This window comes from Anabrus simplex, chromosome 11, assembly GCF_040414725.1.
Source record: "Anabrus simplex isolate iqAnaSimp1 chromosome 11, ASM4041472v1, whole genome shotgun sequence".
NCBI lineage: Eukaryota > Metazoa > Arthropoda > Insecta > Orthoptera > Tettigoniidae > Anabrus > Anabrus simplex.
Genome location: NC_090275.1, coordinates 14,396,336 through 14,418,650, shown reverse-complemented (window position 1 = coordinate 14,418,650; position 22,315 = coordinate 14,396,336). Strand labels below are relative to the sequence as shown.

The 22,315-nt window shown below is 39.6% G+C and overlaps 1 protein-coding gene across 2 annotated transcripts in view; it reads right to left on the bottom strand.

Annotated features, from left to right (window-relative positions):
- The window catches only part of LOC136883493 (cytochrome c oxidase assembly factor 6 homolog), a 71,176-nt gene that overhangs the window by 47,896 nt on the left and 965 nt on the right, over positions 1-22,315 (bottom strand). The gene's annotated exons all lie outside the window — the stretch shown is intronic.

Here is a 22,315-nt window from a genome sequence, read left to right as displayed (position 1 = left end):
TATGAGATACAAGGTGTCCCAGGAAGAAGTATCAAAACCTGCGGAGTTGATAGCATCCGTAATTCTGAGTGACAGCCCACCTAGTTGTCATGATCCTTAAGGCATAGAGTCTATATGGACTGACACCTTTGTTGGCCAATTTGAATCCTATTCCTGGAAACAATTTCCACCATCAGAATGTTGGAGGTGGCGGTATACAATTTCGATTTTGTTAAGAAGGAAGCCATTCTTTCCAGTGCCGACTTGGTTAAATGTCACATAAATCTTTCAAGTCTGTCAAATGCACAAATTCAATAAAAACTATAACACTATAACATAACTGTAAAAAAATACACACTATTAGACATGACAGCGATCTGTTTGGAAACTTCACTACATGGTTATAAAATCTAACCGCCAGGTGTTAGTAGAGAAACCAGGAACTTTGTATAGTGGTGTGTATTTTTTTTTTTTTCAGCTATGTTATAGTGTTATAATTTTTATTGAAACTGTGTGTTTGACAGACTGGAAACATCATATGTTACACACAATTTCTAATTACGAGACTGTGTACCAAAAGACTGGGTTAAATTCCAAACCTCTTCACAGTCTTCACGTGGAGTGAGGACACGTCACAAGGTGCTTCCCAGCTTCGTCAGGAGGGCGGACATCAACATTCATTGAGGGGCCATCTCGACAGATCTTCAGTTTTGATATAGGGAGTGTAGGATAAAAATAAAAGGTATTTTTTCTAACAATTTCCTTTACAAGTATTTTGATTCTTTTGAGGAAATTCCACCTCTGAAATACTACGAGGGCAAGTCAATAAGTATCTGCAATTTTGCTCTAATTGCCTTTAGGTTGGCTCTATGGTGTTGTGTGCTAACCAGTCGCTAGATGGCACCGTTGTCTTCATCTGTGGTAGGTTTCAGCATTATCATATCAATACAGCTTGCGCTGTTGCGACGTAAAGATAACCGCACCACTCTCTGATTGCACCAAGACAGAACAGCATTCCATAATCCGTTTTGTGGTCTGAGGTTGTACCAGAAGCGGAAATTCATAGAGCAGTCACTCGTCTGTTATTCAGGATCATATCACGCACTTGTTTAATATTCGCATCAGTTACGGCTGCAGATGAACGTCCGGATCTTTCCTCATCCTTCATGCTTGTGCGAACCCTTTTGAACGGTTCAATCCACTGGTAAACACTTTGCTGTGACAAAATATTGTCCCCATATTGTGCTGAAAGTCTTCTATGAATTTCCGTTCCTGGTACCACCTCAGACCACAAAAATACTGATTACAGAACGCTGTTCTTCCTTGATCCAAACAGAGAGTGGTGCGGCCTGCGGCCATTTTTTCATCGCAACAGCGCAAGTTGTACTGATCTGATAAAGCTGAAACCTACCACAGACATAGACAACGTTACCATCTAGTGGCTGGTGAGCAAACAACGCTATAGAACCAACCTGTTAAGAAAGAAACCATATTTTCAAGTGTCGGCTTATTAAATGTAATAAAAACTTTCCAGTCTGTTAGATACACAACAATTTCAAATGCAAATTAAAACACGATAACCATACCAGCATTTAATATGTGATTTTTAGAGGTATGCTTATAGTGTTTTAATATGCATTTGAAATTATTGTGTGTCTGACAGACTAGAAAGTTTTTATTACATAGAACCGACCTAAAGACAATTTAGAGCAAAATACCAGAAGAACCAGTTGCAAAAACACGAAGGGAGGTGAGAAGCACAGGAACAGAATGAAAACAAGATATGGCTCCTGTGAACATGCCTCTTTTTTCTTCCCCTATCGAAATTTTGTGAATGTTTGGCAGATTATTTAGTGAGTAGTGTTGCTGCTGAAATTACTGAAGAATCATGAGCACCATTTGCGGGAAGGCTAGTAAGTAGAGATTATTTTTACACGCACTGCAGTGGGCGTGAGGAAGGAAGCGTACGTGCAAGGAATGCTACGACAAGTCCAAACACAACACCGGCCCTGGTGTAATGCCAGCAAGATAGCACCATTTTTCTCGCAGTGTAGGTGTGAACATGGAAAAATCACTGAAAACCATATTCAGGGCTGTCAGCAGCTACGTGACCCAAACCAAGCAGCCACTTGCTCGGTTGGTCATACTTTCTCTCTCTCCCTTCTAGACTGACCTGGCTGGCCACTGTGGTGATCAAGCCTGACGGTCGGATCTCTGCAAATTGCCGGTTTTTTGCCAGTCCTTGCATCTTGTTATCCACATTTTTCTGCATCATGGTTTCCCAAACCTTTTCTCTGCGTAGGTTGACATAGGCCTTTTCTATGTCTATGAAAGTCATCAACAGATTCTCCTCACAGATGGTGGTGATTATGGTTTTAAGAGAAAGAACAATTAGGCATACATCCCCTATTAACATTAATCAGAGAGAAAAAAAAGGGAAGGATCCGACACTTTGAGAAATGAAGGTATCGGCCAAAGAAAGACAAGGGCAACGAAGGGCATGAAAATGAAAGACTCCCTAGGCCTGGAGTGCTCTAATACCTCGGGCAGTAGCGGCGATTGGGAATTAGAAGTGGAGTGGGGGCACAAAAATTTATAGGCAATGAAATGTCCCAAGGTCCAAGGGATATTGCGTGGGAGTAGACACCAACACTGAAAGAAATTGCTAAGCAACGGTAAGTTTCTGATCCTCTCTGAGTGAATTACAATGGTCGACCAACTTAAGTGCGGTAATAATAGTACTATACAATAAAACTTAACAATAATTTCACACGTATTACAATTAAACAGAAGTATGGCATGACTACACAGTAACAGACACACTGACTGCATGCGCCAAGGCAAAAATATACCCGACACCCTAAACACTGTTCCGCGGGTCTCCACTACTTATTGTGGCGCTGTACAATTCAGTTAGCCACGACGAACAATATTTTGTGCGCATTTCTGCTAAGTATGTTTTTTGTTTTTTTACAATTTGCGTTGTGTCGCACCGACACAGATAGGTCTTATGGTGACGATGGGACAGGAAAGCATCTACGTGGTGTGAGAATGGGAAACCTCGGAAAACCATCTTCAGGGCTGCCGACAGTGGGGTTCGAACCCACTATCTCTCTAATGCAAGCTCACAGCTGCGCACCCCTAACTGCACAGCCAACTCACCAGGAAGTATTTTTCATAATAATTAAATAAATTAGGTGAAATAATCAGCTAAAAAGACAACACAGTTTACACATTTTGCTTTTTTTTTTTTTAATAATTCCAAGTCTCAGGCAGTTAAAATGGAATAAAAATTTAATTTGTTCTCCACAATGTGGGTGCTGACGTTACTGCCGTCGGGGTTGTTAAAGAACAGGAGTTGACCAAGGAAGATGGCATAGGATGGATGAAAGTGAGGACGCTAGCACAAGTAAGTGGAAGCAATGACAAGACTCAGCTAAAGATCCTGTGGTTGCCAACCCATGCTCCCAAGAATAAAGCCCTGGGGCCCCTTTTAGTCGCCTCCTATGACAGGCAGGGGATACCGTGGGTGTTAATTCTACCGCCCCCACCCACAGGAGGGTCCTCTTCACATTTCCATACTGTTATCTATGTGTTTATGCTAATACAAGGCAAAGACCATTTTCCTGCTAGTTTACTAAAGTCTAACCATAAAGTTAGGACCTGAACTGTGAACTGAGTCTGAAAGGGTGCCCCGATGGGTTAACGATAGAAGTTAATAATAATTACTGATCTGGCCACCAGTCAAACCTTGCTGATATGACTTTTCTCTAGGGAGGCGGTCCTAGGTAGTGGCCACCTGTTCTGGAAACAGAGCACACTGTCTGAGATATACGTGCAGCCTCACAGTACGTTCTGTTGCCAAGTTGAAAGAGAGCCAACAGTGAGCACGTTCACTTGAAAGTTGTGATGAATGGCTTCCATCTGGTGGTCTCACACGTACAGTGACACGACGTTCCTTTGATGATGACAGGATTACACTTGTAGAACGTTTCATCTCTCTTATCAAGACTACCATCTCTTATTATGAGAAGATAAGACAAATAATAAACATACCATTACACATTTGACAGACATCCTAAATGTGGATAATCTCACAAATTAATTAATTTTCAGTCTGACGACAGGTGTTTTGTTACATCCAACGATAATTGAGTTTGTCCTATTTAAAGTTCCATGTTTTAGCTGCTGATATGTCTGTCATCTTGCTTACATTTTTAAGATCATCTCCTAAGCTGTATCCTCTTCCTTCCTATTCTTCTCTTCCCTTCAATCTGATCTTCAATAATATCATTCAGTAATCAATTCCTTCCCACAACATGACCCATTTTCTTCATAAAACTTCTGCAGAATGGTTCTTTGGTCAATGACACTTCTGAGGATAACCTTGTTGCTCATTCTAACTTCTCCAACACCACATTTTAATGATTTTTTTTATTTTTAAATTTGCTTTACGTCGCACCGACACAGGTAGGTCTTATGGCAACAATGGGATAGGAAAAGCCTAGGAGTGGGAAGCAATTGTCCGTGGCCTTAGTTAAGGTACAGCCCCAGCATCTGCCTGGTGTGAAAATGGGAAAGCACAGAAAACCATCTTCAGGACTGCAGACAGTGGGACTCATTGAACCCACCATCTCCCGGATGCAAGCTCACAGCTGCACGCCCCTAACATCACGGCCAACTCGCCTGGTGATATCCTCATTACCTTTGATTTTTCAATGTCAATTTTCACATCATATTTTCTACTTGTTATACTACAGAGTTGGCAGCCCTGAAGAATACAGACTGGCCCCAATTTTTGTATCTATTACCAGGAACACGTTACAGCCAAACAATATAACAAATTCTCAGTCTTTGCCGACCATATTTCGGATTTCCTACATTCTTTTTTCCTCAATAGATAACCAAGAAAGGTTTTCTTTTGAATAAATATGAGAATATCTTTATCAATATAGACCAAGCACTGAACCCTGCATGCAATCTGAATGAGTTGTCTGAGAATGTTAATATTCTTAGAGACACTATAATTAATAAGTTTCTTAATCATTCCACAAATAATAAGTTTTGTCCGAATACAAATCAGTTCATATCTCATTTCCATTTCATACCCCCTCCTCGACCTGCGTCAAAGACCACTCCCATTCTCACCACTAACACATTCCCCTCTATCACTCCCGCAAAGCACACAGTCAGTTGCAGCAAGCCATGGACAATTCGACTTAAGGCCGGCGACGATGTAAGTTGTTTTATTTTGTTCTTCATTCCACCCCTTGTTTACTGTCTTTTGTCCTCAACCAATACTCATAGCACTTTTCGTTTGTTATAGAGATATTCCGTTCTACACCGTAAATTTTACTAGTCCGGCTTTATTACAAGTTCACAAAAACGTTCCATATAAAATAAGCCAAGAGTTAATGTTAACCCTACACTGCATGATTTTTTAATTTTCTCTTTATTTCAATTCTAGACATGTATAATCTATTCCATAGTAAGGGAAAAATAGTTTAAAAATTCTTTAAATGATTGTGAGAGATTTTGTTGCATGGAAACTAACATGTGCGTAATTAGTCCCACCATGCACTGTCGACATATTTGTTTTGAAGGTTCACTTCCCAATTTCAGGTTGCTCACTTGAGGTGAAAGTCCTTGAAACAGTTCTTTTTGTTTGTAATGCACAATGATACATCACACTTTTCTCAAAATATAGGGCTTTTCCCACTGCATGAGGGAAATTTGCACCATTGTCAAGTGTCTTTGTGAATTGGCCAGTATTCCAAACGATCTTGACGGACTGGTTGTGGAGAGTAAACTGTTGCCGAGGACTTCTTCCTCTTCTTTACGAGGTCTCCTTCTACTTCAAAACTTGGCCGTCCTCGCTTTGGGGCGATTGACAACCCCACTTGAGAGAGTGAAAGGGCTAAATCTTCCCAGAATTTCATCCGACAATGCAAGCGCCTGCAATATCTCCTCCCTCAAGAATGATATTTTCTATCACGTTTCTCACCTAAAATATTATTCAAAATGGAATGAATATATTCGTTGACATTTACACACATAAATGCAATAAAGTAGGTAAGCAGCATATCTCATTCCATGTTTGAGGTTATCATACCACCACATGATCAGGCTGCATAATGGGACGAATTAGTCACATATTTATTTTTCTAAAATAAATCTATACCAAATATCAAAATGCTTTTTAGTGTTTTTGAGTATGAGCAGAAGACTTACCAGTAACAGTATGATTTTTCTTATTTGCACAATACAAATACGTGCTATTATTGCATGTGATTTTTAGTGCGAATAATGAACTCCCTCCCGCTCTGGAGGACTTTCAAATATTTGCTTCCGCTTGTGCTTCCAACCTTATGAAATATAATAAAATGCTTGCTTTCATACACAGATGTCACAATCCTTCGTCCCATCAGCCATAGAGGCTCACTTTATCTTGCGTAACTATAGTTACGGTGAAATATGTATTATGTGCCGAAATCGTCACCATGCAGTGTAGGGTTAATATCTTTAAATACCAAAGTCTGCATTTTAATGTCGATAACAATTCTGGTTCACTTCAAGAACAACTTACGTCACGCTGCATCATATGATCTTCAGAAGACATTTTTAACTGACATGAACTTGTAATTTTAGCCTCAACATAGTTTTTGCTTAACATTTTGCTCTATGATAACTTTTGTTTTTAATTTTAAATCTTATTTAAGTTTTAGCTGATGACGCCCAATATTCTAGGATGACATGTGCTAATCAATGCAAAGAAATTGAAGAAAGTTGTATTGTATAGGAGGGAACTTGTTGACTCTGATAAACCTATTATGTGGCAATGTGGAGATAACATGAAGTTTATATTATGTGATAGGACAGGTTACCTAGATGAACTACAGACTTGGTCACAGAGGGTATGAGAAGAAAAGGAAGACCACGGCGATGATTGTTAAACTCAGTTTCTAATGATTTAATGATAAGAGGAGTAGAACTAGCAACACATATGGTTGGCATTGCAAAGGGCATCCGACCGTGGACAGTGGAGAAAGCAGCAGCAGCAGAAGGAGGTCACATTGATGGTTGAAACACAGGACTATAGAGGTGCTTAGTTACTTCAGTGAGGCCTGCTGAAAGGCATAACTGTCTATAATGCAGGTGAATGTACGAAATAATTACTATTTAAATTACTTCAAACATATCATTCACAGGAGACAAACATAAAAATAGATTCAATTTTAAGCCTGGCTCTACTCCCGTGGACACTCAATAATTTCAAACATTTATTGAATGTTAAACCACCTCGGCCAACGCCTGGGAAGAGGGCGGGCAGGCAGGCACTTCATTAATCACACCCATCGCTAATTTTGTGTGTTTACACAGTCTCATGGCAAGGTGCCTAGCACATTCCAGCTTTGATCTCACGTTGGGATAAAGGAATTTATTCCCATCTAGTCGTCCTCCACTCTAATTGCTAATGATCTCCATGTCATCGCAGTCAGCAGCAAGGAAATACCATTATGTCAACATATTTACCTTTACTTTCTACTAGTTCATTAAAACACCAGCTGTAGTCGACAGCACTGCCCAGGTACTTTTAGGATTTGTCTTATCTGTTTGAAGTGAATTTTTGTAGATTTCTTTATTGTGATGTTGACTGATATTTCTGTAGATTTAGAGCTCTTGTTATTGTTTAATTTTAAGTTTGAGATTATTCTGAGTATTGTCCCAAAGAGCTATTAGCTCGTGGGAGGGACTGCCCTTTAGAGTTTTGGCTTTACAATTAATGGTAAAAATGTTTAGGTAATATTCTTAATATAATTTGATCACAACAATCGACACTGGAGATAATTAGCAATTCGATTTTACTGCAGCAATAATAATTAATACATTTCTATATATTTTTGTAAAAAAATGTCTAAAAACAGAGTTCTTAAATAGTGAATTTTTTATTTGTTACATGATGCTGCAGTAAAATATGCTGTGTACCTTGAATACATGGCCAGTGTGTATCTGATTTATTGGCCTAGTTTGATAGCTATGAACGTCTTTCCTGTACCTAAGTTCTATGTTTAAGGAGATCATACCATATTTAAATTTGTACATAAGTAGTGCTTCAGAGTATGTCTTATGCATCCTGACAGATAAGATGTTTGTACCCCTGTACATCACAATAAAGCATTTAAAAAACTTGTATTTAAGAATTATTATGTAATATCCAAAAACAATACAGGAATCCTATCTTACCAAAGGTATATTAGGGTTAAACTTTAAAATCATAACAAAGGGAATTCTTATAAATTTAGTTTACAAAAAATTGTTAAGGAATATGAGAAAGTGCACACAATAACACTAAATAATAATAATAATCGTATGGCCTCAGCTACCGTTTGCAGACATTTCGATTTGACGCCATCTGGCTGTCTGCTCGTCAATTTCGACGTTCCGGTTTACTCTGTCTGCCATCTAGCGGGCCTAGAGTAAACCGGATCTCTCTTGGGCGTCTATGGCTGAGATTTAATTAATTTTGTCGGGTAAATACCAAATGTATCACCAGAGTTCTTTTACATGCCGACATCGTACGACATGGAGTGTCGAATGGCTTTTTTCCGCCCTTCAAAAATCCGACTACCTCTGCCGGGTTTGAACCCGCTATCTTGGGATCCGGAGGCCGACACTCTACCACGGATCCACAGAGGCAGCTACAATAACACTGTGTCTACAGCACATGATACAGTAGTTCAGAAAGTTCCAGGTTACAACCATTCAGGTGGCATTGTAAAAACTATCTTCTCATTTCAAACACTGGACACTCAAATATCAAATGATTCACTGTCAAAACTGATCCATAAAAGCATAAGTAGCCATCTGTAACGTTAAGTTTAAAGTGTTCCAAATAAGATTTTAGTTTTCCATGACCAGTTCAAAATTGAGTTAAAAGAAAGTTTGGCACAAATGCTTTACACAATAGTTGATTTTGAACTTCCGGAATATTGAATATTTCTCGTGTAACAGATCCTTCCAAACTACATATCCATATAATTTTCCAGTGATGTAAAATATATTGCCTAATTTGTCTTTGAAGATTCATGGTATGCAATATCCAAAAGAGATGTAGCAGCTGATTTAGCTAATGAGTTGGCTTTTTCATTACCAGTAAACACAGTGCGACCTCTAATCCAAGGTGTACAGATGTAGGAACACTCCTGGCCCCTTTTTTGAAGTATTTTAAGTTTATTTATTTCTTCTCTATTGCACGAATCCCAAATTACAATAATGTTAATTGGATGTGAGTGAATAAGAGAAAAATAAATGCTTCTAAACTGCTGTGCAGTTAATCCTATTTCCTGTAATCTTTTCAACACTCCTATAACAGCGAGATATGCTGAGTGGCCGAAAGTCATGGGAAGGGGTGTCCCATTAGAAAATGTGCATGTATGAACCCTGAGCGTTGCAACTAGCTGTGGAGTAGCTGAGCAGTCTGTCACAGACACCAGTGTTGTGAAGATGGCAACACATTGCGAGTTACCCAACTGTGAACGTGGGATGATCATCAGCACACGGCGCATGGATGATAGCTTTGCAAAGATTACACGTGAATTCAGGTTTCCAAGGTCAACAGAGTCAAGGGTGGATCTTCAATATCGTAGAGAGAATGTTACCACCCGTGACACACGGGAAGACCACAGGTATTCAACAAATGGACATCATGTCACCTCCACAGCCATACTGAGCGCTCGACAGGCTACTGTGAGCCCAGTTGAATGTTGGGGGTCAGGAACCCCTTTCTACCATGACTGTAAGGAGGCAACTGCACAACATAGGCTTCACCAGCCGACGACCAACTTGTGTGCCTTTGCTGATACCTTGACACACAGCTCAACGACATGAATAGATGGGCGCATGAGAGTGTGACATATGCACTGCATGTCAACAAGGTTGTGTCCAGGCAGCAGGTGGCTCACTTCTGATCTGGGTGGCGTTCTCATGGTCGCAATTAGCCCCCATTGTTCGGCTGCAGGGAGCGCTGACAGGTGCACGTTATGTGAACATTCTTTCAGACCACCTGCATCCATTTCCGGCCCTAGAGTGCCCTGATGGAGACGCCATGTTTCAACAGGACAATGCACCACGTCACCGTTCTCTGGTGACATGCAGGTGGTTGGAGGAGCACTCCAGTGAAGTTACGACCATGGATTGGCCCTCCAGATCCCCCAATCTTAATCCAATCGAGCATTTATGGGATGCTGTCGATGCTGCTGTTCACTCCATGAAGCCCGCACCCCAATTACAGAAGACCAACTGTGGTAACAGTGCTGGATGCGTGGGTCCAGATCCCTCCAGAACGATTCCAACACCTTGTAGAGTTGGCGCTTCGCCGCATTGCTGCCATTTTGAAAGCGTGCGGAGGAACAACTCGTTATTAACGTCTTCCCATGACTTTTGGCCACTCAATATATATGTTCTTCCCAGCATAAAGTTGTGTTCAGAATAAGAGTCTGTAAATGAACTGACTCTTTCCACAATTTGAGTGTTAATTTTTATTGTTTAAAGAGGCTTTTGCATCAGATGCTTTTGAAAAAAACATATATTTAGTTTTAGAAATATTTAAAACAAGATTGTTTTCAGTGACCCATTGTAGGAGAATATCTAAATCTCTTTGCCTGTCTAACATAACGTAGATAGTTACATAATATTAATACATATTTGAGTGATTGGATGTTCCAAATTAAAATGTAAATACTGTAAGACTGTTTACTTTTTGCTATTTGTTTTACGACGCAAGACACAGATAGGTCTTATGGCTACGATGGGATAGGAAATGCCTAGGAGTGGGAATGAAACAGCCGTGACCTTAATTAAGGTACAGCCCCAGCATTTGCCTGGTGTAAAAATGGGAAACCACGGAAAAACATCTTCAGGGCTGCCAACAGTGGGGTTAGAACTCACCATCTCCAGGATGCAAACTCACAGTCGCGCGCCCCTAACCGCACGGCCAACTCGCCTGGTAAACTGTTTATTTGAATGATAAATCTCCATTAATATCAGCATATTTGTATCAATTACATCAGAGTGACCCTATCTTCCATTCTATCATATAGTGTCGTGCGCGAGCAGTGTTTGGATTAGCATGGAATCGCATGCGAGCGCTTGATTCTGCATAACGTCACAAAACAGTATGGCACTCCACACCAACAGAGTGGTAAGCCCCACTGTTACGTGATTATGAACGTGCAGTAGGACACTGGGAGTCAAAATACTTTGTTACGCCTTGTTCGTGATAAGTAGAGACCGGGAGTTAGGCAAAATGCCTTATTTTTAATCTGGGTGGATATATCGAAGTGTCACAGAAAGACAAACATATTTCCATACGTTTGGAAACGGTAGGATGAGTTATTTGACAGAAAGGTAGAAGGAAGACGACCCGTGGGAAGGCCACGAAGGAAATGGATAGATTTAGTTAAGAGCGATGTAATGCTGAAAGGTCATGACTGGGACAAGTTGGTGGAGGAAGAATGGTACAAGGACAGGATGAGATGGAGGAGGCTCATATACCACACCCGGGAAACTGGAGATGGTTTAGGATGATGATGATGAGTTATTATTTTACCTTTTTTAGCTTCCGTAGCCTATTTGATAGTTTCATGCCTTTTTTAAGTTGTTGTTTATATTTTCTGCTGTTATTTATGTATTGAAAGTAATCAATGGAAAGGAAAAAAAATATAATTCCAATGAACTGTATTAATCATAATGAAAAATTTAATTTTAACTTAATAGATAAATAATACCAGAAAGATGGACAGTGGCGAATAATACCTAACAAAGTCATGTACAAAGAGCTAGAACCCGTTACAGATACTATGCATAAGAGGAGACTGGGATTCTTTGGACATATCATGAGGATGCAGGGTTCGAGACTTCTGAAACAACTAGTACAACACAATCTCATCTCAAAAAATACCACAACAGAATGTAAATGGATCAGAGTAATAAGAGAGGATCTGAAGGAAATAGGCCTTACAACAGAAGATACCAGAAATGAGATAAAATTGACAACAAAACTCAAGAATACAAACCTCCGCTTTACCCTTACGTGAAGGAAACCAACAACACGCATATTTTCAACCGAGGGAAGGGCACGAAGATCGGAGCGTCTGACGAAGTATTCGGAGGACCGCAAAGCCCGAACAATCCCTTCAAAGTGACCTGAACGATGGACTGACTAAAGTGATCCTATGCGGTCATAAAACAAGAATAAGAAAAAAATAAAAAGTAACAATTACATAATTTTTATAGCATACAAATCTCTACTGAAAACTCCACAGGAGGCTTGCCATGTCCTGTCCTTGCTACGTAAAATCAAGTGCTGGTCGTGATTATTGTTTTAAGAGGAAAAACGACTCTGTAACCACCCTGTACTAACACTAATCAGAAGGAAAATGGAAGGTGTCCGATACTTCGAAAAATGAAGGTATCGGCAAAAGAAAGGATTTTTTAAAAATTTGCTTCACGTCACACCGACACAGATCGGTCTTTTGGCAAGGATGGAATAGGAAAGGCTTAGGAGTGGGAAGGAAGCGGTCGTGGTCTTAATTAAGGTACAGCCCCAGCATTTGCCTGGTGTGAAAATGGGAAACCATGGAAAACCATCTTCAGGGCTGCGGACAGTGGGGATCGAACCCACTATCTTCTGGATGCAAGCTCACAGCTGAGCGCCCGTAACTGCACGGCCAACTCGCCTGGTCAAAAGAAAGGAAAGGACCACGAAGAGCGCAAAATGAAAGATTCCCTAAGCCTCGCAAATCTAATACCTTCGAGGTCAGAAGAGAACAATAATTGACCAAAGGAGGTCAGACAGGAAAGGTAAGAGCGAGGAACGTGACACAAGTAAGCGGAAGCAACGCCAGACTCAGCTGGGAGAACCGTGGTCACCAACCCACACCCCCAAGTTGAGAGGCCCTGGCCCTCCTTTTAGTTGCTCCATCTTACGTCAGACAGGGGATACCGTTGGCGTTATTCTATCATCCCCACCCACAAGGGGATGTAAAATTAAGTACTAAAATGTGATGCAGATGTTTGTTACGTAGCTTACGTTCTAGGCATCTTTATTATTTTAGTGCCCATTTTTGTCATTATAAATGCCTATTTTAATTATTTTACTGCCTAGTTCCTAAATGCTAAGTGCCTATTTGCCTGCCTATTTTAGCAAAAATAAATGCCCGAACTTCCGGGCTCTACTTATAACACTCAAATAGTTCAATTTTGCAGTTAATATTTATCTGTCTGATATGACTATTAATGCCATGAGGGGGTAAATTGAAATATTGTTTACGCCCTGCCACCTGGCTGACGAAAATTTCTGGGGAGAACGCTGACAGTTAAAGATATTAATGTGATTGCCATTCTCTTTTCCTGAAATCAGAACATGGGCAGTTCATGGAAACTGCAGTGAAGCCTTTATGCATCTCGGACAGTAATGTTGATAGTGAGCAGTCATTTTCAACATATCGTAATATAATACTGTCTGAGAGGAGAACAGCTCTGATTTCTAGTATGGAATCAGGGTATCCCTATCTTTTTTTCCAGGCAGATGTGTAAATAATGTACATAGGCTGGGCCCTACTTGTTAAAAGTGCCGAGACACTTGGCCAAGAGAGATACAGATAACCAAACCAAGCTTAATCGAGTAGATAAATGATGTGGGGTCTCTGTTCCATAGTAAATGAGACTTGGTAATAGAACCCTTGTCCAGGAAGTTTCAAGACTGAGGCTGTACCTGACTGTCAGCTGCGTTAACGTGCTATGACTGTGGAGCCAGGCTCTGCATTCAAGAGATAAGTAAGTTCAAACCACATCATTGTCTGTCCTGAGAATGGTCTGTAGTTTCCCATTTTCGCATCAAGGCAAGTGTTGAGACAGTTCCTATTCAGAGGCCACAGCCGCTTCCCTCCATCTCCTTACCCAATTTCATTCACAATCATTCAGTTCACCTTCATTAGCTCCTCACCAGAAGGGTGTCTGGCTGTAAAAACATGCCGTATAATTTCATCTCACCTCATCCCCAGCCTCTTATCACGAAATGGGACCAAGGGGTCAGCAGATAGTACGGTACTCTGTAACCTCGAACCGATCCTTAGCTGTGATTCTGCCAACTGGTAGCAGAAGCCTGTCCACTGCCTAGTGATAGTGCATGGATGTGAGAATCGAGCAGCGTGTGGACATAAAATTCTATGTGAAGTTACGAAAACCAGCCACGGAAACCTAAAACCTTATCCAGCATCCTTCCTGCCATTCACAAAACCGTGCTCCTGATCACTGTCCACCGTAAGCCTACTGGAAGAGGTTTCTGTGGCTGTGCTATGTGCACATTACAGGTACATGAATGAATCATTGTGGTATGACCTTCATTGAAAAGTGTCAAGTTACCAGTAACTCAGCATCCAAATATAACATTTGGAGGCCTAATATCATTCCAGTGGAGCACGCTCTGCCGTACATGAGTAGAACACACACTGAATCCATCCATTTTCAGATCTCAATGACAGGCGTGTGAGCCATTCTGCCACAAAGACAACACATTCTTGGCTGTAAGAAGCGCAGAACATTTAATTTTTGTAGCATGCCTCTGCTACACAGTTTATTAGATCGTTCATTTAGGATTCTACCACTATAAGATCACTTCACGCAAACAAATAACTTGATAATCTTAGCAGTACATGTATTATATTGCCAAACAAAAAACAGCTGCTTGAAGAAGGGTCCATTTTCATAATTATTTTTCATGTAACTGACATACAGATATCAAGTTTTGGACACTTGAGTACGGCGTGCTGATGAATTATAAAGAGCTGGTGGACCATTCTATTCAGTGTGCGAGGAGGGAGAAATAAGAGAAAACTAAAAAAAAAGGACAAGTACGAACTCCACATCTTCATACGCTGCCGTCTTCAAATAAACAGGCTCTCTCCTTACCAATCCCAGTTCTTATACATTCATTTCTTCTCACACCCCAACGAGCTCGTTTCTGCTTTCCAGAAACACAAGACAATCAAGAGAAAGAAACGGGGATCAATGAAAGCCTTTTGCTCTTCAACACTGCCACATTCTACGTTATCAACGCTATGAAACAAGTGATAGAAGAAATTATAATATGCAGAATAACAACTAGAAAAATGGGCACACGAAAATAAAGTGAATATTGGAAGACAGAATTATCTTCAAGAACAAACCATTTTGAACAGTAACATCTTTCAAGTTCATTGGCGACTTTTAGGATCCACGTTAAAGCAGAGCAGCTACAGCCACCAAAGCAATCTTTGACATCAAAACACTACATACACCAATGCATCCCTCTGAAGCAAAGATTACTAACTTATGGAATAGAAATATTCTGGGAAAAACTGCCCGTGAGTGACTTCCGCACTATAAGGCTGTCTTGAAATATGCCCTAGGAATATCCAAATACTCTCACTCCATACCAGCTTGTGAGATGGCACGAGAAACCTTGCTATTAGAAGATTTACAGCCAACTGGAAGAAACAGCTTGAAGAAAGGGAAAGGAAAATAAGGGAGATGTAACTGGAATTCATCGCAACGTAGCCCATGAAACAAATCATGGTCTGGCACAACACTATATGAACTCGCTAGCCGTGCATGGATACCACCATGACCTCTGCAACTTACAATGTTTGCACGAACCGAATGAGAGCAGTATCTGTGAAATGTGTGATCAGTTTTGTGACCAATACCATGTGCTAAAATAGGACAGATCATTAACTGAACTCTGCATTAACTCACAATGTAACGTTGTGTAGTTGCACATTTTGTGTGCAATGTTCAACAGAATATATTCAATATTTTATTTATTTACATAGTTTACGCCCACATTGGAGCACTTAAATCAAACCCAAATACATTTATGTTAACAAAGAATTAACTGAAGATTTAGCTTGCATCATCTTCCTTTCTCAAAATCTCTTCATTCTGGCTGACCTGGCTGCCTTTCTTCATCAGATATGACATATTGTTTGTGTTGTACAGTTTTTAATGACAATCTTATTTGTTTGTTCTTGAGAATCCTTTTTTCTTCTCTATTTTCAATTTGCTTCATTGTAATATCCAGCTCTTCTAAATCATTCTGAACTTCTTTAAACCAATTATTTTTTGTTTTACTTTTCCAAAAGTAATTAAATAGTTGTTTTATTATCCTATTATCATTTAATCTAGAAAGATGACCAAAAAAAAAGCAATTCTTCTTTTTCTCATCGTATCTATTATAGATTCACTTTCCCTATAAAGACGTACTCCACAAATTCATCATTCATCAATCCATATTTCATTAATCATCCTTCCAGATCACATCTGGAATGGTAAACCCTGACTATGGTCAGAAACATTGATCTTTGATCAGATAATCAGCCAAATATATTCAATATATAAAATGAAAAAAAAAAAAAAAAGATCCAGATCGAATCAAATACTGAAAGATAGGAACATCCATGATCCAGATGATTGTGTGGAGAATATTGCAAAAGACACCATGTAGCCTACAGTTGAACAAGAAAGGATATAACATACAGCTGCATGCAGAAAAAGACACCTAGTGAGCCATCATTGTAACTCTTGCATATTTGTGCACATTTAATCTATTATTATTATTGTTAAGAATCTCAACTTACATAGAAGTGCTGCTGATTAAAATAATAAACACAGACCAAAAAAATCCAAGGCAAAAGAAATGTACTTCAAAAGAGTAAAAAAAAACTCCTTTTATATTCAAAATAGGCCTAATTATGATGTGAAGCAGCAACTCATAAATATTAGACGGCTTGTGATTGCATATTGTACTCTCATGCTAAGAAAGATCTGAAGTACCATAACTTATCAGGAAACAAATTTTCCAACAATCGACACCGTGTTGAATCTCAATACCTTAACCACAGCAGCTGAAAATAAGAAGAATCATTTTTCTTTTTTAAAAAGGTCAATATCTCCTCTTTTTGCAAACCATTTAACAAACTCAGGTCCATTTACAAGATATTTTAAAAAAAAACTATATTTTGCAAACTAGGAGGCCGCAACCTCGCTATGTGCACTTATTGTTCATTTTCATCATTTGTTTTTCATTTCTTTTCTTCTTAGGTTAACACAGTCTTAAGTTTCAATTATGTTTTGTATTAACCCCTATTTCACTGTATTTTATCGCAGCGAGTTGTTTTTTGCTCCACATGATGATGTAAATATTGTATATTGTTGCCAATTTTGTTTCCGTCATGTCTCTCTTTTGTTTTTTCGTTTGTTCCTTCATATATGCTTTTTGGCATATTTTAGCTTGTAGTATGTAAACTATTTCAACCCCTCCCCCTTTTTTTCACTGAAGATGGCTCAAACGAGCCGAAACATGTTTGAATTTAATTACTCCATCTAATGATGGAATATATGATGTATTGAATAGGAGGATACACTCAATTTTCTACTTTTGCAAAGTAAACTCATGTCCTCGCATTCCTAGAGGTGTTACAGTTATTTTCAGGCACTCCCCAATGGAGTGGAGCTAAATATATTTCTAATCACACACCAGTCCTCTAACCAACCTTAAATCTCTGGCAGTACCAAGAATCGATCCTGGGACCCCCAGAACTGCAGGTAATAGTGCCATCCGTCACACTACAAAGACTTGACACAACAAAATTTATGTGGCTTGGAACACATTGCATACATGCAGTACAGTGAGTCACAATGAAAGTCATTCCTGACCGAAATTTATTTGTTTCATTATGAACAGAAAGTTGGGTGATTATATTTGTGATATTTTTAAGTGCAATGTTAACGAGTATATCATGCAGTATTATGTCATTACTAGGGCCCGGATTTATATGCACTAAAAAACCTGAAAATATGCATGCAAATATGCACTAAAAAGTTAGAATATATGCACGGAAAATAAGGAATTATGCACTTAAAAACATGCAATTTTATTCACTTACCTATTTACAGGTATCATTTATTGCAAAAAGAAGCATCACAATAGGTAACTAGTAGTCTTTCAATGTTTTCTGGAGACAAACTATGTCTGTTGTCCGTCAAAATGAGTTTATAGGCTGAAAATGATCGTTCTACAACTGACGTAATTGGACAGTACTTATACATGGGCACCAACTTTTCGGAGCATACATCTGGCAAGGATACCCTAGTTCCACTCAAGTATTGACTAATTAACTTAATCTTCTTCAGTCCTGGGTTCGAATTCAACACATTTTCTAATTTGCATTTAATCTTCTCTCCAATTTCGCCTGGAGCGTAATTCAACGAAGATGCACCTTTTTCAACGAGATCAAGTGATTCATGGAGGGGAGGACCAGAAGATTCTAAGCTCTCAATGGCTTTTGGAAGTCTAGAAAAATGTGCATGAATTAAATTCACATCTTGATAAACAGTAGCGGTTTCAAACACAACTTTTGTATTACGGACACACGCAATATGTTCATCTTCATAACCACTTCTTTCACTTCATTAAAATGTTCCTGATAAAATGATACTGCAGATAACCATGTCCCCCACCTAGTCAGGACAGGTTCAGGTGGCAAAGGAACTTCAGGTAGACAATCTTTGTAGAACTGGACACGAGCTGGTGCTTTCAGAAACAGTTTCTTCCCACATCCAATTAAATTGTTAACAGCTGGAAACTGTGCGCGTATTTCTTCTGCAATGCGGTGTAATCCGTGCGCTAAACAGGTTACGTGTATGAATTTTGGATAAAATACTTGGAGGGCCTTTGCTGCTTTCAACATATACGAAGCTGCATCTGTGAGCAGTACAAGCACTTTACAACAATTAGTCTCAATTTCAGATGGCCACAATAGTCGCAGAGAATCATTTACAAATCTTGCTATTGTGCTATGGTTGGTTTTCTCTAGTATTTTACAAGCAAGAAGATGTGGCTTACCGGGTTCGTCTGGATGTAATTTACCAACCACAAAATTTGCTATGTAACGGCCACACGAATCCGTTGTCTCATCCACCGATATCCAGACACAGTTCCTTCCGATATCAGAACGGATCAATTCCAGTGTAGATTCATATAGCGGAGGTAGGCAATTTTTCCTAAGAGTTGATTCATCTGGTATTTTTTGATTTACACAATATTTCTTGAGAAATGATCGCAGAACTGGATTGTTTAATTTATTCCATGGAATGTTGCTGCATACGAAAGCCCTGCAAAGATCATTTGAAAATGTGTTAAGACTACAGGACTTGGGCTTTACCTGTGTAAGAAGTAGTTGTTGTGGTGTGCTGTTCTTCTCCTCCTTTGCTTTAATATGTGCAGTTGTTTTTGAATGCTGTTCAAGATGAAATTTCTTTTCACATTTCACTTCCTTTGAGCAAACTTGACAGTACACGATGACACCATCTGTTGAATAGTCCCTATTACCCGACACCCACTGATTTGGTAAATCTCTTCTGCTGCTCTTTTCCTTAGGCATTTTTTAAAAACTAACACTTTTAGAAATGAGATGCAGGGCATTAAAGTGGAACTTAACTAGTGAACTGAAGATACTTCTGTCCTGACCAAGTGCCCAGCCCCCTGAGATTATCTGCTGTGGTAGAGAAAGGAATTCAGGGAAGTCCAGCCTGCCTACCCACACCTAAGCTATTTGTTGCCATTGTCAGTTGTGAAAGTAAAATGCCATTACACAGACAGTCGAAAATACCAACTAGCGAGGGATGCACATAAAATAGGCAACTAGCATGGGATGTACAAAACAGATTTATTTTAATTGTAATTGTCCTTAAATTCAGACATTATATACCGGAATATGCTGTCACGTCTAGAATATGCACTAACCCTCAAAATATGTCAAAATATGCAATTGCATATGCGCATATGCATTTTTTAAAAATCCGGGCCCTAGTCATTACTTGTTAGTTACCTTGTCCAAAAATTAACACAAGTATCTGTAATTCTTTGGTATAATGCTGCTGCTCAAGATCACAAGGAAACTCATACAGACCTCTATGGATGGGTATAAACACCATACGTTTCATTGTCAAGTGCAATATGAAACGCAGGAGACAAGTTCAATCTGTCGCCAAGAGTTAAAATTCCAGACCTATTCACGCAAGTTTTATAAGGAGGTGATGTACTAGAAAACATGCAAAACTTACTGAAATTCCTTTTAGAGAAGAGATGTGTCCAGGAACCCACCAGCCTACCCCCAAGAGGTACTTTTACTTTTATAACCTAACGAACAGTAGTGCAAAGCGATGTTCCATTGCCGGAATGGCTACTGACATTGCTACTAGCTGACGTAAAATATGTTGCGACGTCATTCACATCAATGATCAGAAGCACATAAGAGTTATCAACCCATGCGTAAAAAAAGCACACCTAATAAGGTCTGTAAATAAAGCAATGTATAATACAGAAGTACATATCAATAGAATTACACAGCTATTGTATCAACAATGGAGAGATGCACTGCTGTCTCAATCTCGAGGGACTATCCGCCGAGAACAATGTAGTAGGCTTTGCTACTATCCGGCATTCTTAATTAAGTTTTTCACAACTAGCAAGGAAAAGGTATTTCATCTTCTCACCAGTAACCCACATAGAATACGCTACTGTAGTATGGCAAGAAAAAAAGGTCATTTTGGTCTAGGGCCCACTACCCTAACCAATCCAGATCAATAGTCCTGTCCAGGCCCTACCCTAACCAGTGCAGACCAATGGTGTTTGAACAGGAAACTAGAGGCCTAAGGCCGCTTCAAGACACTAACCTATGGGCGATCCCCCTTTGCTTGTCCCCATATCACTGGGCTTGTCCAGGCCCTACCCTAACCAATCCAGACCAATGGTCTAGTTGCTAAGTAGAGATGTTGGCAGCCTTGTGCAGCATGAGATCATGTCATCTGCGAGTCATCTGCGACAAATAAACATAGGACAGTCATACCGCGCATAGATATTGGCGAAGCAAGTGGTAACCCATGGTACTAATGTTGCGTGAACAGGTGAAAAAACTGTAGAAGGTCGGAGAGTAATAAATTTTGCACTGGGATCAAACCTTGCTATACGCAACACCTTTTTCAAGAAATGTGACCTATAAAAGTGGAGGAAAAGAAAGCCAAATAGATTATCTCATGTGTAGGAGACAACATCTAAAGGAAGTACCGAACTGTAAAGAGACTGCGGGAGAACACGTGGCCCCACAACATAGGTTGTTGGTGCTAGAGTGCCAATGGTATAATTGCAGTAAGCCACGTCTAGAAAAGAAAACGATGCCCAAAATTAAGTGGTGGAGATTGGAAGATCCTGCTGTGAGAGATGATTCAAAACCGAAGTCTTGCAGAAATATCAACAAATACAAGGAGTACAGAAGTGGTGCGAAGTGAACAGTGGAGTGATCAAACGACCGGGAGAAGCTGTTCAAGGCAAATCCTCCGGTATAGGTGCACCTAGAGACAAGGAAACATGGTGTGGTATAATTAAGTAAAAGAAGCAATCAAGGCCAAAAGGACTGCCAAGAAGAGCTGGGATCGATCTGGGTCTGATGATGACAGAGAACTTTACAGACAGGCAAATAAAGCCGCTAAATGAGCTGCAGGAAAGGCAAGGTCAACCCCATGGGATGATGTCTACGAGGAGCTGGAAACTACCAAAGGAATAAAGTAGCTTTTCAGGACAGCTAAGGCAAGGGAGAAGGCATCGAAAAATTTCATGCATATCAAGCAGATGAAGAATCGAAAAGGAGTTGTTCTTGAAGATGACAACCAGATTTTTTTTTAAAAAGATGGGAAGAGTATTTCAACCACCTGCTTAATGAGGAAAATGAAAGACTGGTTTGTGAAGATGATGTCCACAATCAGGGTTTAACAACTGAAATTACTGGAGAAATTACAGGAGAATTTAAAACGGAAAAGCAACAGGTCCTGATGAAATTCCAGTTAGAGAAAACATGGGAAAAGAATTTTGACTTCTGGAAAATGATATCTGTAGATGAAAGCAAATTCAATCTCTATGGATCAGATGGAAAAACTAATGTCTGGAGAAAAACAAATGAAGAGCTAAACCCAACAAATATGCGTCGAAGTGAATACGATGGCGGAGGTGTTAAGTGTCTGGGGGTGTATGGCAGCTAGTGGGATACGGAAGTTGACTTTCATTGATGGGATTAACGGATAAAAATGCCTATATGAACATTCTGAAAAACAATTTGCTTGTTAGTGCTCAAAAACTTGGAATACATGACCAATACAAGTATTATCAGGATAAAGACTCCAAGCACCAAACTCACGTACCCTAATCAGAATGTGATTCCTGTATAACCGTCCAAAGGTGCTG